Raw genomic sequence first — 12,389 nt, forward strand, 5'->3', positions numbered from 1 at the left:
TATATGTGTATGCATATAAATTTATTTGGTTTATGAAAATTATATATGTATAAAACTATCTTTTTGCAGATACAGATCTAGATACACCTTTTGTGCTCCCAACCTATTCCGCTGTCCTTTGCACTATGCCGTTGTTGGCATGCAGGGGCCGGGGGTGTGCAGGGGACGTGTGAGAGCAGCTGAGCACTCATCCTGCCTTGTACACGTGTGGTATTTCCTGGGGCTGCTGGATGTGGGAGGTGTGAGGAGCTGCAAACCTTGAGGCCGCTTTCTGCCTGTGAGCTGTCTTATAAGCAAGCCAGATAGGATTGATGGGTTGGTGGCCTGGAGGCATAGTTGGGGGGAGAGACTCTGTCATCATCGTAGGTGTGACTGGGCCACTGAGGTGCTTGCCGAAGGGGAGAGAGCAAACCAAAGCCAGGAATTTAATTTAAAGGCCTTTCCTGAGACCGCGAGGCACGGATCTGAACTGTGTCCTTCCCTATGCAGGTTCGTGGGCCTGAGTTGCCATCAGGACAGTTGACTTTCCGCTGGCTGCGCCTGCGTGGGGCTGGCTGGAGGCGGAGGAGGAAGGGACGTTTGGGTGCTGGGTGGCAGCGCGTGCAGCCTCCCCACTTCTGCCCTGCCTCTTGCATCAGGCTGAAAGGTCCTTCCTAAAGGGCACCAGAGCCACCAGCTGGTCTGGTCTGGCTTGCTGTCAAGTTGGGATAGGTTTGGGCCAGAGGTGTGAAAACTGCATCTAACCTCCAGATCATCACATTCCCCAGGACAAAACCTGCTGTTCTGAGGGCTGTGTCCATCCCTCCGGCCAGGCGTTCCCTATGGTGCAGTGCACGACTGTCAGGCTGGCACGTTCTGCACTCTGGGGTAACATGTTGCCTCTTCCCTGGCCCACGTAGAGTTTGCTCTGCTGGGGGGTTAGTTATGACCATCCGAAGCGGTTATAAGCAAGCTCATGTACCTGGTTCGAAAAGCAGCCAGTGTCCTGCAAGAGGATATTCAGCCTTTAGACAGGTTTTATGTCATCTCGTTGTCAGCGAGATGCAATGCTGTCCCTGTGTAGGAGGAATAACGTGTACGGTCCTTGTGTGAAGAACGTGCTTGGAGATGGGTCATGCCACTGCGATGGCCCCTCTCTGCCCGAGGAAGCCCAGGAGGGTGAAACCACCCGGGTCCCCTGTGCAGCATGAGGTTAAACACAGGCACTGCACCTTGTCCATGGGCAGGACAAACTCTGCAGCGTGTGGGAGGGATGCTCGGAGCTGTGGCAAGTTCACATGGAAAAGACTCATTTTGAAATAATCATGTTCTTGCATCTTTGCAGGGAGCTTTAACCGTCACAAAGTCACTTTAACTGGGTTTGCTTCTGTTGGACTTTGCTCCTGTGAATATCATAATGAGGAAGTTTCCAGGGCGACTGGTAGGGAAGAGGAAGATGAAGTAGAAATAAGAGAAGTAATCATTTGTGTATTCATCAAACCACTGGTTAGTGGTGGCAGCCTCCTGGCTGCTTTATCAAACTGGCCTGTAGGACCAGGCTTCCAATTCCCTGCGCTGACATTTAGAAAGGCTGCTTGCTGTTTCCTTCCAACTGTAATTTAATTTTGTCTTTCCAGCTTCAATCTCTTCCTCAAGCCTTTTCTTAATCAGTGTAATCCAAGGGCGGGGGAATAAAAAGTAAGGCAGAAGCAGCCAGATAACATGGGATCAGATGTGGAGATGCTGGTCAGAAGCTGAGGTAGGGATATCATGGGGTTTCCTAGCGTGGCTGCCTAAAACCTCCTGCTAGTTTAGGCGCCCTCAGAGCCTAATGAGGTTCTCATCTCCTCCTATAGATGCCCAAATACTTGAATATCTGGCTTTAAAGTCACTTAAGCAGTGTTGGAAACGTCCCCCTCTGTGCTTTTCAGGTTTGCCTTGCCGGCTGCCACATGGGGCATTTCTTTGGCTGCGTGATTAGTCAGTGATAAGGATGTAATTCCAGATCAGAAGCTAGTTTTTCCCTGTGATATTTCTTGGAGGAAAAAAGATGCAGGGCTAGAGTAATATTCTATCAGTGCGGCTGGGAGAGACTTGCTGCTCATGAGCACAGGGCACAGGGCAGTCCACATGCAAGACAGGATTTACTTGGTGGCTCTGCTCTGTTCTCACTAGCTTAGGTCTCTTGGGGCCCTTCCTCCTCAGGGGAGGAAGGGCCCCAAGCGTTGACGTATTGAGCGCTGGCCTTTCAGTCACATGTTGGCAATGAAACTTTGCATTGGGCAAGGGCAGACAGGAATTTAATGTCCTAAAGACAAGCTGCATTGAGACACCAGGAGCCAAGGCACCGTGGTGCTCTCTGTGCCCGCGGGCTGCTCCTCCCAGAAACAAATCTGGAGGTATTTTAGGTTTTCCTCTTTGCAAGTCGATGTCTCTCATAGCGTTGGTCTCCCCTAAATTCCTATGCCTTGTCAGCATGACCGAGCTAGACACAACCTACATGGCTGCCTTAAGCCTTAGGATGACCCCCTTTACCACCACAGGTCACAGGTGGTGACCGGCTCTGCAAACTGGCCCTTTCACTGTTGCTCTCTTGTGGTTGCCCATCTGCGAGGTGCCTCCCCTGGCTGGCTGCACTGTGCAAGGCTGCTGGAGATTGCCCTTGTCTGCAGACGTTTGCTGTAAGTAAAACACGGCATAAATTATGGACAACATCTTCTTTGTGCCAGGCTCAGTGAACAGGTTTCGCAGAGCTGGCGAAACCCTGAGCCGAGCAGGGCTGGGAGCAACGTGGCAGCATGCAGGAGTGTGCCCAGGGTGGCCGGGGCCGAGTTTTGGAGCCGTCGCCTGGGGCTGCCTGACCAGTGTCCTTCACCATCTCCTTGAAACAGCATTTCCACTGCTTCCCAGTCACTCCTGAAGTTTCCCAGTGTGTTCTCCTGTGAACCCAGGACATCTCGTTTGGGTCATGGGTGCCCGTGACAAGATCAGCAGGGGTTTTCCAGGAAAGATACTGAGAACAGCTCAGGTGAGGCTGCTCCGCTCTGTGAGCCCGGGAGCCGTGTCTGCTGCGGGGCCGTGCCCGGACGAATTCGCAGGTCAGAAGAGCTGTGCTTCTTCGGGCACAGGGTCAAGGCAATTATATGGCAGCATAGTGTCCTGGGCACAGTTAGCTTTGAGGTCGGTGCCCTTTCCGGTTAACCATGTCCTGAAATGCCCCCTGCAAACTCCCTCTACCCACCCTACCTAGGTATGCACACGGGTAAAATAAGTGTGGGCAAGCAAAAGAGGTCTGAGGCCTCTTGTCACCCGGTATTTGTGCGTGTCCTACAAGGACCCCAGAGCCTGGTGTAAAATCAGCCACAACTGACAACTGCTGCTGGTTTATTTTTAGGAAATTCAGCTTTTAGATGTAGTTGCTGTTGCCGTTTGTGCTTTATCTAGTGGCCTTCCTCATTCTTCATGAAGTGCATAAGGAGGATCAGCACCAGAGACTCTTCTGAAAAAATACACTGCCGATTCCTTCCCCGACCTCAGCGGCTCCTGCAACGTCACAGCAGCGCTGTGACCTCGGGCTGACGCAGAACAGCAGGAATGGTTGAAGGCGCAGTGAAGAGCGGTGCCACGTGAGGCCCTGGGAAGGAGGGAGAGGGGACACGAGCTCTCCTGCTGTCCTTCAGCGCTGCTCGCTCTTCTTTAACTTCATCAAGATCTCCTGCTCAGCCAGGAGCATCAAGACCTCTCAGCCACGCCGCGGCAGACAGCCACTGGCCGGTGCACCAGGGAAGGTCAGAGGCCAGTTTTGGTGTCCCGAGGTGATTTCTTGGCTCTCCTGCTCTCTTCTCTGCCTGGCCTCGGGGCAGACGCCATCTCCCACTCATGGCATTTGGTGGTTTCTTAGAAGATCACTACATTTTATCTTGTGGATGCACAGGACAAGAAGCTCGTATCTCCAGGCTAGCTGGAAACTGGGATGGTTTCCCAGTGGCCTCCATCCAGGGTTAATTAGGGCTCACCTACTGGGAGCGCTTGGCACAGTCTGGCTAAAATCCTCTGGCTCGTGCCTCAGACATTGCTGTCCTTGGCCTTCCCCCAGCCCTGCCACCTGCAGCTGCTTCCTCTGACCCTCCTGCCACCTGACCTGCAGATCTTCATTTGGGCCCTGGACTCCCAGCAATCCTGCCCGGGAGGAGCACCAAGGGCAGTATCAAGGCTAGGCTGGGTGACCCTGCATCCTCCTCCATGGATGGCTGGCAAGGGATTAGGAGGTCTCTTTTTGCATCTTCTGGAGGGCTTTACCTCCTATGCCCCCAGAGTGTGGGATTGTAACTCAGGAGGTCCCAAGACAGGGCAGGGACTGATTTTTGGAGTCATAGTGTGAAACTGGGAGCTGAAGCCATGGTGGTGTCTGTTGCCCACCATTGTTGAAGAACAGTGAAAATAGAATAACATTGAAAACAGAGATCAGAAAAAGTAAGATTTTTGTTTTTTCTTTTCTGCGGGGGGGGGGGGAAATAAATACAGTGGGACCAATCATACTCTGTGTTGAGCAAGTTTATTTCACAAAAAGTGAACAAGTGAAGTCAGTTGAAGGAGCAGCAGCCACCTTTCCCAGCATGGTTCCTATTCTGCTTCACCCGGTTTATTTTTTAACATTTATGAAGCCACTTTACTGCTTGCAGGGCATCAGTTTCACTGGCAAATAAAGTTTCCCAGTGCAGCCCTGGGAGTGCCAGGCTGAGATTTCTCTTTAGGAGTGCTATTTTGGGTCTTGCATGTCTCTGTAGAGTAGGAGTGAAACATCCCAGAACACCTCAGTGCGGTGAGGGCTGATGTTTTGGGGGGTTACTTGTCCTCCAGCAGCTATGGGAGACCTGAGGGCAGGATGACATGGGGGTTTTTTAGCTGTTGGGCTGATGTCTGCGGCCGAGGTCGCTTCTGCCCCCCCCCGACGGAGATCCACGACAGCTCTCCCCCTATTCCATTTCTCTCCAGTCCACCTTGTTACAGACTAAATTTGGATCCTCCTTCATTCAGCAGATTTGCTGGCGCAGCTGTCACACAATCCAGTTAAAAATGTTGCAGGCAGCCCTCATCCCAAAGCCTTCCTTTTTTCTTCCCCCCCTTATTTTTTCTGCTGCTGTGTTTCTCCAAAATAGAAAAGACAAGCCAGAACAGCCTATCTCGCTAGATTATTATCATTACTTTAAATGCAACTGTTTAAAAGAAAACACAGAGCACTGAACAAGCCTTAAATTTCCAAGTTGAATCCCTGCCATCAGCACAGTCTGGTGCCCTGAGCCCGCTGGTGACCCTCGGTGGGTCCTAGCTGTGCTCAGGGGATTCAGCTCCATCTCTGCCCCATTGCCCAGCACTGCAGGAGCAGTCCCATAATTATTTACACGTCACACAGGAATAAAATGCAGTCAGGCTGGGGTGAACAATAAAACTATCACTGATACAGCTCAATCTGATTAGATTATAAAATGTCGCAACCCTACATGTGTTAATTTTTCTCTTGGGGCCTGATGCTGAAGCAGAGGCACAAAGTGAAATCTCTTGCTTTAGGCATGATTTAAATATTGCAACCTGCGCCCTAAACTCACAGCCACGTATTTACGGGCATGAATGCATGAATTATTGCACTCTCCCTGTGGGCCTTTTTTCCACAGGGGTATGAGGGCCCCAAACTGGGAGCAGCTGGGGAAGGGCCAGCTGGTGCACCTCTGGTCTCAGCTGGACAAGCAGGGCCAGCCGGCTGCATGGTTGTCGTCTCTCACACACCCTCTGCTTCAAGGATGACTCTACCAAACTGCCCCACACAGTGGGGAAAAACACCCTGGTCACTAAATCTCCTCGGGGCTCTCCTGAGAGACCCTTCTGGCTGGACCTGATCTCTGGGGGCTGTTTATTGCTCTGATTTTTCTGCTTTTAGGCAAACAGTGGCAGTAAGGATTAAAAAGCCTGAGCTGCACCCTTTTTATTCCTAACTTTCCAACCTGAGCACAAGGAAGAAGCTCCTTGGTCAGCAGGAACAGGCCACAGTGGGGAGCCAAGCTGGGCAGGGCTCTTGCCCAAAGTTTTGCATAACAGTCTAGTGGTTAGACCACTGGTGGAGGAAGTGGGATGTTTGCATTTAGGCCCTGCTTAGCACGAGGTGGGTGAATCCACAAACCACTAGGTTGGGAAGTGCAGCTTCCTTTTGTTTTTCTCTGGAAAATTTGTATCTTTGCAAGCCCACGGACCCAGCTTCAACCACAGGAGGGGAAAGTACCTTTCCCATTGTCGGGAAGATGATCATTTTTTGGCTCACTCATCACTAACTTCAAAACACTGAGGTGAAAGACATAATTTACTGTAAAAATCAGGCACATTCTTTTTTTTTTTTAATTTCTTCTCTTTTTGATAGCAAGCTTGGGTTCTTTTGACATGGTATTTTAGGAGTGTCAGAGTCTTTAACTACATGGAAGGTTGAAACAAGAGAGGTTCCAGCTGGATGTAAGGAGAATCTTTTTCACCATGAGGACAATCAGGCAAGGGAGCAGGCTGCCCAGAGAGTTTGTACAATCTCCATTCTTGGAGGGTCTCAAGATGCAACTGAATAAGGCCCTGAGCAACCTGGTCTGTTGTGATAGCTGTCCCAGCTTTGAGCAAGAAGTAGGGTTGAAGACCTCCTGAGGTCCCTTGCCACCTGAATTGTCCTGCAGTCCTGTTAGTTTTCACATAAATTTGGTGAAGATTCACTCCCTTCACGGAGCCTCCAGATGCTGACGTAGCACAAGGTCTATTTGGGGATTTATGCGTGCAGATCTCTGTACCGTCACCACCACCACGGACATTGCATCCAAGACACTCGTCAAGAGTATCCAGGACTGTCAGGTAATTCAGACAGCAGGGAGCCAGGTACAGAGGTGAGCTCTCACCTGAATTTTCCAAGTATTGGGAGCTGCTAGTTTGCAGAGTGGATCAGGACATAACATGATGTCCCTGAATGCCTTGAAGAAGTGGCTCAGAAGAAGTGGCTAGGCACCTTCTAGCAATATGAACCTGAAATACGGAAATAGGAAATTATTCATGACACTTTTTTTGGTGGGGGTCAGAAAATATAGAGATGTCAAAAACATGTCTTTGTAAGGGAGGATCATATTAAACTATTTTTCCAATTACAAAGTCTCAAAAATGTCAAATTTGGGTCTTTCCAAAATATTTACTTGTTCAGGTTGAATTGTTTTTTTATTTCAGAGTATCTTTTATAGTAAAATCAAGTTTATAAAAATAATAAAAGTTGACAGAGAAATTAAATATTTTCCAGTTACAGGAATTAAATGCCTTAATTAGACTAATTCAGCATTTCCTTCCTCCGAGTTTTTAATCTGCAAAACCTTTAAAAATTTTGATCTTTTGTTCCAGTAGAAGAATTTTTTTTTTCTTAATTTAAAATCGTTTGACTTTTGAGTATTATCATGAGGTAAAAGAAACCACTAGCACCCTTCCTGGAAGATAGTTTACTTTGGTCTCCTACTGACTTTTCAGCTTGGAAGTCAGCAGTGATCTTTTGTGTTTCTTTCATAAAAGAACTGGGCCTCAGGCTCCATCGTATGAGGGATTTTTATCTGGAGTAGGAAAACCAGAGATATTTTGCAGGGAACCCAGAGATAAAAAAGGTGCAGCTCACACTCAGGAGCCAACTTGGCATTATCCTGGCAGCATCCACACCTGCTGGGCAGCAAAATGCCTGTTAACTATGTTACAAAAGAGGTTTAATTTCCCTGCCTGCCCCAGGGCACAAACCTGATTAATGCTGGGAGGTGAGCACTGTCTGTCCTTGGACCTGGGGCCACCCACCTTGTATCACTCACCTCAACCACGCATTAGGCCTTTTTATGTCCAATAAATTAATCATCTCTCTCTCTTTTTTTTTTCCTCTGCCTTCCAGATTGGGAATCTTGAAACATTTATGCTTTTTCTTATTGTAGGTTAAGAGGTGTGAATTTTTTTTTTTACCCGGCAGCTGAGATTTCTGAGTAATCACTTGAGTTGTAGAGCAATGGTATTAAAGAAGAGAAAAGTGTCTGTGACTAAGAGGGGTATTTCTGGAGCATATATGCTGTAGCAGTAGTTTCACAGCATGGTGCCTTCAGTGGCAAAACCAGCTGAAGGATGTCCTACTCCTGGGCACACTTTCCCATCTCCATGGTGTAGTTCACCTCCATGGTGCAGTTCACCTCCATGGTGCAAGGGCAAGCTGAGAGGGTGGATAGTCCAGGAAACCAGTGGCTCGTCCATGGAGCAGGGCACCAGAGAAGGCATAAGGGACAGTGGAGAAGGCTGGTGAAACTCCATAAATCAGCTCCAACTCTGAAGTCAAAGTACGGTGCGAATATCAGGAGAATAATTCTCTAGGTTCTTAAAATGTTTCTAAACATCTCCCAGTACTTTAGGATAACAGGATAACTTAGAATCGTAAGAATAATTTAAGCTAGAAGGGATATCTTAAAGCCACCTGGTCCATCTTCCTTTTCAAAGCAGAGGAAACTTATAGAAGGATGACCTAACTTTCAGAGTTAGGTCAGGTTGCTCAGAGCCATGTCCAGCTGAATGCCTCTGTGGATGGACAACCACATCTTTCCTGGGCAGCCTTTCACATCTTTGATTTTCACCATGAGGGAACCAGGCTCATGTATCACAGCAAATGAAGCAGTCTCAGAGAGTGTTCCCCTCTGAACCTCAGTGTTGATGGAAGGGTCCCTACACAACCCAGGCTTCCCAGCAACTGCCAGGCACAGTATGGGAGCACATACCAACCACAGATGATCCCACCAGGCAGCCAGGATGTGGCCACCCAGTTTGGGTTGACTGAAAGTGTTAAATCATGTGGACATGGCCAGACTATGCCAGCTGGCCTCAGTCAGGTCCTGGCACTGTTTTGTGTGAGCCCCAACACACAGGAAATCACTAAGAGTAGTGTGTGCTCTGTGCAGAGGACCCACAGAAGTGGTAGGAGCCCAAGGCTCCTAGGAGAAGCAAATCTCTGAGCTCTTAAAAAAAGTAAGGACTGAATCTTCTTAGGTTAGCTTTTGTGCATATAGTTTCTAATGGACCATGACGATTTCTTTTGGACCCTTTGGAGGACCTTTCTGCCTCTTGCATCAGCTGTTAGACTCAGATTTGCAAAGGTATTCAGTGCATACACGCCTAAGTTTTGCTTAGCCTCCCCTTTCAGCTCTCCAGCTGAATGGTCCAGCCTGCTCAATTGCACCGGTTTTCACTTCCCTTTGGTGAGCTTGTTTAACTCCCTGAAACTGCAGATTTCTGTTCCTGCTGGGCAGTCAGGAGCGTAGGGCCAGGAGGCAGATGAGAGATCTGCTCGTTTTGGCAGCTGTGGGCCTATCTGGCAGCTCAGCATGCCTTCCTACGCTGCACCCCAAACTCTTGGGCTTCACCCTGCTCAGCAGAGCAGGGGAAAACCCCATTACACATCTGCACCCTTGATACCTTTTTATTTTCTCCTCTTCTCCTCTGAGCCCCATGAGGACCCCTTGGCTGCAATGTCAGCTTCAGTTGTCCGTGCTGTTTGCAGTTGGCACCAGATTAACTTTACCTTAATTTAATTTGAAGGGAATGAATTACTATGCAAGCATGCAAGTCTCAAAATAAATTTCTGGGTATGGTAGCTTTTGCCAGGGCATGTCAGACTCGGCAGGAAACCAGGACTTGTGGTCAAGATATTAATCTGACTGAGTTTGTTTCTGGCAGATCAGATCTTTTCAGGCTAGTACTTTGCAAGGATTAGATCGATTAAATCACTGATCTTTCCATGGGCTGATGAAAACTTTTCATGGCAACCTGTTCTTCTCTTTTACTATTACAATTAATTTATTATAATTGCTGATTTTCTTATAGTGAGTGGATCTCAGAGTTTATTACAGAGGAGACTGGTGGCCTAAGTGTCATTTTACAGCTGGGGAAACTGAAGCCCAGAGGTGAAACGCTGTATCAGAAAACTGATCGGAAACACATTCAGGATGAAATTTGGAGAAAAGCTTCTCCCCTCCAGAGCGGTGAGGTGCCGCAACAGCCTCCCTTGAGGAGGTAAAAGCTGGACTTTTAAGCTGGTGTGAGAGCCACAGCAAAAACAGATACTTGAATCCAGTGTTACCAAACCACTCTTTCCATTAATTAATTTGCCCATTAAACCAGTTACCAAGCTGGAAATAAAACCCGTGCCTCCTGCGGACCGGCCCCGGGCCGCGCTGCTGCTCTGCTTAGACAGCAAGGCTTTATTGTGCTGAGCGAGGCTGGGCTTACTGCTCCAGCGCGGGCGCCTCGCCTCCTCCGCTGCTACAAGCGATTTTGTGTGCGAGGCCTCGGGCAGCCCCTGGCTGGGAACCTGAGCCGAGGTCAGCTCTGTTTGCCCAAGCTGGGGCAGCCCGGCCACCAGCGTGCCAAGAGCTCCAGCCAGCCTGGATTTACACTCCTGAGAGGGACCTCAGGTCTTCTGAAAACCTGGCGCCGGTGGGAGCCCCGACCACTTCAAAGCCTGCCCCAGAGCTGGTTCAACAGTCCCATCTGCCTTTCCCTGCCCCAGTCCCCTCAAGTGGAAAATACTTGCCCCTGCCTTTTGCCCTGACCTGCTCAGTCTCTCCAGAGCTGGGGTGGGCTCTTGCCCTGCCCCACCAAGGGCATGGGGCCGCCGTGGCTCCCGCGTGACTGCCAACGGGAGAATATGCCGGAAGATTTCAAATTTGCAGTCACAGCTCTTCACTTCATAAACTAAGGACTCTAAACATGGCCCGGAGATTCGCACAGAGAGATCTCTAATCACAGCCGGCTACGAGCAGCAAAAGTCTTTTGATCATTTTTAGGGGGAAAATGGGAGAGAAGGGAACTAATGCATTTGAAATGTAGCATAGTAAATAAAGTTTTCAGCTGAGCAATTTCTTTTTTTTTTCCTCCCTTTTGCTGGAGGGAGCCTTCCCAGGAACCCACCCTCCCCATCTGGCAATCTTTTCTGCACTGGGAAGGCATTACTGCCCGCGTGGCAGGTGGAGGAGTGGGGCTGGCGCCACCGTGTCCTCACCTTGCTGGAGTCTAACCCAAAGGTAAACAGACACAGCGGGGAGGCGATAAGAGGAGCACACATAAAAAAAGAAACTCTGCCTCTAGCTGACATTTATTTCCAGCCTTACTTCCATCGGTCATCTGCTACACTTGGTGTGGAAAAGGAAAGGAGCCTGGAAGGACACCAGGAGATGTAGTGTCCTAGCTCATGTCATGGTCCGGATTTGGCTGGTGGGGGAAGTCTCTGGCTTTCTGCTCCCCAGGTGAGAACAAGGATACCCCAGGACATCCTGGCTCTCCGCTTGGTCCAGCCAACCCTCAAGTTGTGGAGTCATGCTAAGGACAGGGCAGGCAGCAGGACAGCCCCAGCCTCATTCACTTATCCCTCAGCTCATGGGATGGATGCCTCATGGTGCCTTCTAGCTGGCCTGGCCTGGGCCAAAATCAACCAGGGGACCACACTGAAAAAAATCAATATTTTGGAGAGTGAAGTTTAATTTACCAGAACAGATGCATTCTAACTACGTAAAGGAGACATTAGGCATGGTCAGGACTGAGGACTGGGCCATCGACCCTTTCCCCCATCACTGCAGTTGCCTCCTTACGTAGTTCTTTTTTCTTATGACAAGTTTTCTTATGACATTTGATCTTAAAAGCAGGATTTGTTGAGTTTTATGGGTTTTTTTTTTTTTTTTTTTTTTTTTTTTTCCCTCTCCTTTCCTCTGCTTTAATGGCCAGGAAGTTTCCTCTAATTAAATATGGTCAAGGACAGATAATCCTGTTTTGCTCTTGTGCCAATATAGTCCTTTAGCTAAATTAAATATTTTCCCTGCCTGATGCTTATCCTTTCCTGTTCTCCTCCCAGCTCCCTCCTGAAGGTATTTATCAATCATGACCCTGTCCCCGCTCTTTTTTTTCCCCCGTCTTGCTGGGCTCAGAAAGCCAAGTTTCTCTAGTGCTTTCAGGCACAAGGGCTGGTCATTCAAGAGGTTCCTATCCCCAAACGTGTGCTCTCCCCCTCCAGAAGTTTTCATCACCCCTGTAGCAGAGGCAGCAAAACAGCTTGTTCCTCATCACAGCAATTATGAGCTTGGGATATCAGCTGATATTGGCCATCCCTTTTAATTTAATTTTATTTTATTTCATTTCCATTCCCTAACCTTAAACAGCGGCTGCCGAGGGTTCTGACTCATGAGTGCTGTCAGATTGAGCAGTCCAAGATGAGATGAGCTGGAGAGAAGGAGGCAGTTGTCTCTCCAGCTATCACTGCTAAATCCAGCAGAAACCATGAATCAGAGCCCCCTTTTCCTTGGGTGAAAGGGTCTGCCATTCCCTCCCGGGACCCTTCC

This window comes from Rhea pennata, chromosome 3 (assembly GCF_028389875.1).
Source record: "Rhea pennata isolate bPtePen1 chromosome 3, bPtePen1.pri, whole genome shotgun sequence".
Lineage (NCBI taxonomy): Eukaryota > Metazoa > Chordata > Aves > Rheiformes > Rheidae > Rhea > Rhea pennata.